The sequence below is a fragment of the Myiozetetes cayanensis genome, unplaced genomic scaffold, assembly GCF_022539395.1.
Source record: "Myiozetetes cayanensis isolate MyiCay16 unplaced genomic scaffold, myiCay2020 scf16, whole genome shotgun sequence".
Taxonomy (NCBI): domain Eukaryota; kingdom Metazoa; phylum Chordata; class Aves; order Passeriformes; family Tyrannidae; genus Myiozetetes; species Myiozetetes cayanensis.
This window is the reverse complement of record NW_026087270.1, coordinates 15,052,650-15,058,748: the sequence shown is the minus strand read 5'-3', so window position 1 is coordinate 15,058,748 and position 6,099 is coordinate 15,052,650.

Here is a 6,099-nt window from a genome sequence, read left to right as displayed (position 1 = left end):
TACAGGTATACCTAGATATATGCATACATACATTATTTCAAACACTCAAGGCAATCTCACAGCCTTTCTTGTTGGGATTTCGAAATCTTTTCATTTTACCAAAACGTCCCTCTTGGTAAGGTGATGCTGTAATTTTGGCTTGTCTGGCTGAGCTGCAGAGCTCATTTGCAAGATTTAACAGAGGGTGGTGAGGGCACAGCACAGTGGTTTCATGGGGGCAAGAAGCTCCTCTCCAGAAGACTGCTAGAGTCCTCACCACTTCAGTCACGACAGAGTCTGGCTCAGTGGTGGTGCCTGCAATGGTAACAAGGAGGTGAAGCATGTGCTGACAGAGCTCGTTGCTGGGAAGCTTATAAATGATTCCTGGCACTGTAGTTGGCAGTGGCCAGTGTTACCAGTCCTACCATTGCATAACAGCTGCACTTTACCACAATCACCAAAACAATCGAGAAGAAAAGCATGCTAACGCTTGTTGGGGAATAAACTCAGCAGTCACTCTAATATCACACATTTTTCCAGCCTCCAGCTCCACCTCCATCTTCTTTTCTGCCTGGGACGAGTGGGCTCCTGGCCGGTACCCGGAGGCCCCACCTTCCCGGGCGTGGTGGGGACCAGCCCTGCTTCCCCTGGGCAGAGATGTGCTCAGGCTTCGGGATGCGCTGACTCAGTGATGCACGGCTGATTGCGAGCGGCAGTTTCAGCCAGCTCCAGCTAGTGTATAATATGCATTTACCAACACACAGACACAACCACAAGCTCCTTTTATAAATGGATTCCAGAGCCCGGCCAGCAGCGAGCTGGCTTGGGCTGAAGCCTCACACAGTGCAAATGAGGGTACGTGGGAGGCCTGCGCAACGATGGCCTTTGCGCTCCCACAGCTTGGGTCAGCTGAATTCTCAGAGAAGCCCCATTCCTCAGCATAATCGAGAGATGCTCAGAGATGGCTCTAATTAAAACAGATTGTCACGGCCCCAGGGAGGCTGTTTCATGGAATGGAGTTCAGGGGGACCTAGGGAGGCTGGAGGAAAAACCCCTTTCTCTTCACCTATTCTAATATATTAATATATGTCCTCAAAGGATCCACTTCTCAAAGGTGTGCCCCAAAAGGCAACAGATTCTAGTTCCTGCAGGGTGAGCCCTAGACCAAAGTAATCCTTGCAAGAGTCTCAAGTCCTTGTTTGAGAGCAGCTCATTCCCCTTCCCAAAAGGAGTTGTTCAAACTGACTTGCTGCTCCTCTCAAACAATGAGGCAATGTCCCCTGAGAAGAGAGGGTGTCTCTTGCATAGACAAGCTATTCCAAGACTACTGGGACAGATCCAAAATCAATTGAAGTACATGGTGAGTCCTTCCACTGATTCCAAAAAGGTTTGAATTAGGCCCAAACGTCAAAGCCAACACCATAAACTCCGCCTGGAAGCCAGTGCAGAGCCAAGTACCAACTCCTCAGCATCACTGTCATGTGCTTACAGCTAGATACCCAACTTACTCAGCAGGATGCTGCCTTCGGCACTGGCTCCTCATTTCCCAAGGGATTTAGCTCCCTTTACTGCATTGCAGTTCTCAAATCTTCATGTGACAAAAGCATGGATAACAGTACCAAGGTCCACAGCCACGAGGAAAGGTCACAGAACTCACTGCCAGGCAGAGATGGGAGAGGAAATAAAGGACAAAAATCAACAAACCAACAAAGTTTCTATACATAAGGAATGGGGTCTTGGAGCTCTCGGCCAATTATGTTAAATAGTGGAAAAATCTTTATTCCCCCACAACCAAATGGAGCAAAATGATGACACAACGGCCTCAGTGCTTTAATCAGCAGGACAAGTCAAGCCTTTTATTCCTTTGTATATTCCAGTCAATGGAAAGTTATTGCTTAATTAACCCCCTTGAATGAATACCTGATAATTAATAAACCCATATACTGTACCCCAAGGCTTTGAGTTTAAGAAATCTCTTCTGTTCAAGTATGAAAAAAGAAAACATGCTGAACTAATGGGAAATAATTCTGGTAGAAGGCAAACCAATTAGGATTAGTGAATTCCATTTCATTTAAAGTTCCAAGATAGAGAAGTAATTTATCTAGTAAATTAATAGTGTTAGTGACTTTCCTAATATATTAGCAAGTCTTTCGTATCATATTAGTGAAAACCAAGCTGGCTAATACAATAAAAGACTTATTATAAAGGTATGAAGGTTAGTAATGTGATAAGATTTTTGCATCCAATTAGTATTAAAAGCAGGCTGCTCTAAAATGGACTTTTACATTTATTTATATGATTACCCAACTTACTGTAGAGACCACAACTTTTAACTAAGCAAATTATTAATTCTCCTCCAAAATTTGGAGCTACTGTGTGTTATGTTCCCCAAGCAAAACTGCATGTGGGCCTATATCTGCAGATCTGCAAGGATAACTGGCCCAGATTATTTGGTCTGGCTGCATTGTTTAGCACAACACTACAGTGGTTTTGCATTCTCCTAACCTTGGATCAGCTAGAGACTGGTCTAATCAGATACAGCAGCCTAAAGGCAAAACAATTACACTGAAATTATCATATGGAATCAAGCCAACACTCCATCTTGTCTGGTATCCTGTCTTCATCAGTTACTAGATCCTCCCACCCTTCTCTGGAGCAAGGTGAAAAATACCTGCTGCTCCGACCTGATGGAGTAACCTACTCGTACAGGCATTTCTTCAGAGCCTAACCAGATACTGGTTTCCTGAATAAACCAGCAAGGTTTAAGTCTTTTATAAAATCCTGAATTATGAACTGCAATATCATAATGCAAACCTGTGTTAACTACGCCCAGCGGGGAGCTTTGCTAATGTGTCAGCGAGTTCCGGAGGTGACTTCTCAATGGCAGGAAAAGGGATCTGCTTTGGTTAATTTTAAAATGTGCTGGTTTTTGCACTGTACTATTAGACACTGTGTGAATATAGGTTTTTTTGTTGTTTTTTTTTTTTATTTTGTTCTGTGAGAGATCTCAGCTGCCTCCCAATGCCTTTGCTGTGGGTGCAGTAGCAAAAGAGCAATTTGCCTTCAGTGCCAACTGCAACAAAGGTTGCACGTGGTGGAACACAAAAATGGAAAAAAAAAACAAGAACCAAAATCGTTATTTTGCTACATTGACTTGATCCACTTTTGTAAAAATGGATAAATTTTTGTATCTGAATATAGTAAATGTTATTAATTCAGTTCTGAAGTAACTGCCTACATATATGGCTTTGCAGATTGTACATACACAGACTTAGGAAAGAAAGTTTTCAGACCATCATAAAATCCCTATTTACAGAGTTGGCAGCAGAATTGTACAGAATCAGAACCGTACACACGGGTACTAAGAAATCAATTGTATTAGAGAATATAATTGGTGCTATTTTTCATCTTTAGAGTTCCTGCAAGAGTGGTTTCCTTAGGTAGATCAAATTAGTAAAGTAGAAACAGCTGCAGTCGATTGTCCATTGTTCAGGCCGAGGTATGGGTGATAAAGACTGATCACAGTCAGGGGATGTTAATGTGAGAAGATTTACTCCTGCGCATTCCTCCCAAATCGGAGCTGTGACTGATCTGACTCATCTCGTACCCTTAAATCACTGGAAATTGTCATAGTCTGGATTTCAGACTTACGTCCTGCTATTTCACCCCCATAAAAAAAAATCCATGGCCTCTTACACATCCGCCTGGAATTTTGCCTAACTTTGCAATTCTCACACCCCTGTACCTCCGAGCCAGCAATAATACAGAGCAAGCACAGGTGTGTGCAGGTGAGCTGTGTGCCAGGGTTTATACTGATATGTAAGGAGCTGAAAAGCTCAGGATAAATGTCACCCAAGAGGACATCATGCACTTATTTTTTTTTTTAGCCCTGTCCCATAAATTCAGACCAAGGGAATGCCTGGTGAAGTACAAGGTCAGTCTTTTTAAGAACGCCAAAAACTGCATGTTTTGCCCCAACATGCTCAGCCTGAGCCATCAATGAGACAACTGACACTCTTAAATTTAATTCAAAACCTCTACCTCTCTGAGTGTAGGAAGAATAATTATGCAAGTGTAGTAACAGGTATATTTAACTTCATAACTCATTTATTGCCCTTGTGGGGGTGAGAAGACATCCCACATCATTAAACCATGCTCTAAACATAGAGCTAGCCAAATTTGTGTGCCTCTTTTAAGAAGCATTACATCTGGATGGAGACCATGGCAAAAATTTGAGTTATTTAAATTATTTCGAGGGTGGAGGTGGAAAGGAGGAAACGGGGACAGAGCAGGAGAGTGAGGAAGTTCGAGGGAAAAATAGGAATGGAGAAGTGAACGGAATCAGAGAGGCAAGTGGGAATGTGCATGTAAGGTACCTCTTACACCTACAAGGTGTAGAGACCTTAACAGGGACAAGGCATGAGGGAGGGATGGAGGCTTGGTCACTGAGCTGGTGTGAGAGGGTCTGAGCAGATCCCCAGAGCAGACAGTGAAGGAGCCTGTGGTCACAGGAGGCACCAGCAGAGCTGCTGGAAGAGCAACTGGAGAAGGAGGAAGATTACTGCAGTGCAAGGAATTAGGGATGCTTAGGGAGAAAAAAAAATTACTGTCAAACCAGCACATAAAACCAGACAGCTGAAGAGAGAGGCCATGGGAACAACAAATACCAGGGTGCCTGTTGTGGCCGGGGAAGGCAAGATGATTTGATAAAGGAAATTCAGATTCAGAGGTCAAAGGGGGAAGAGTTCTTGGTGAAAAATAGGTCAAGGGAGCAGCCTGCCTTCATTATTTTACTTTTCAAACCTTTAATTTAACAGTTGCTAATGACAGACACTGCACAAAATGACAGTTGTATTACCCTCCAACACTGATGTAAAAATAGGCATAATCCCGTTTTTGTGATGATTAATGCAGTGTGAAAAAGATAATTAAACGAGGCCTGGCTTACTTTTGCTTTCTATGCCTCACTGCTGCCTTCTGTGGCTCCTGCTCAATCTCCTTGAAAATCTATTAGGCTCTGCTACCACCATTTTATCACTTTCCCTGTGTTAAGTTAGACATGCCCTCCTTGAGCTTTAGACAGGGAGCAGCTCCTGGGAGGAGGCAGAGCAGGAGCAAGAGCCTCGGTGTGCCAGCACCCTGCCTGCCACCTCCAACTCATGAGATTACCTGACTCCTGCAGAAATTCCAGCACATAAAGGTTTACTGGTAATGCTTACTCCTAATTAGCTAGTTCATGTCATAATGGCAACTTTTACCCCTTCATCTGGTTAGGAACACCTTTGGCAGCCGAATTCACCATTGAAGGTGATGCACTTCACCAGCTCGCAGCCTGAAATCTCATTTCTGTGAGGTATGGGAGGGCAATGAGGGACAGAGTTGTTCTGAAAACATTAAAAATACCCTGTGGAAAATATTTGTATATTTGTAGAAAATACATTTAATTCTTCTTTGGAATTTTATCCCTATATTTTTCATTTAAAAAAAAAAAAAAGAAGAAGAAGAAAAAGGCATGAAGCGTCTGAAAAAAGAAAGACTTTCATAGTTATTTTCTTTGCTGATGGCCTAGAAATTTGCTGGATTTGATCCGAAATAAACTGCAGGCAAATGTCAGCTTACTCCTGACATTGTCAGAAATGGATTTTCTTGCTTTGTGCTTCCCCATACATAATCAAATGCACATTCAAAATACATAATGGTCTGCTAGTTTAAAATTATTGCTTGATCCTACGGCTGTGGAAAAGCAGTGGAGTCAGCCAGTGTTTCTTTAGGGCACATCAGCGGCAGAGGCAGGACTAGAACTGAAGACACTGCAATACCTCCCTCTTCTCCTTCCAGCTCCCAAAGCAATAAAACCTCTCTATGCTAAATTAGACTATTGATCAGTGGCTACCATTCCTAATGGACATCCTGTCTCTCATGTCTGGGATTAGGATGTTCTTTCTACTGCTGGATAATCTTAGTACTGTACAATTGCTCCTTCTCTGCTAATGACTGACTACAGGAAGAAATATTTCCCTGTTGAGTTTCGTTTTTGAAAATCTCATCGCACGGGCTCACATGAGGTGAGCCAGAAATGCCAATTTGTGACCTAGTGCTATCTGATCCCATTCAATCTAA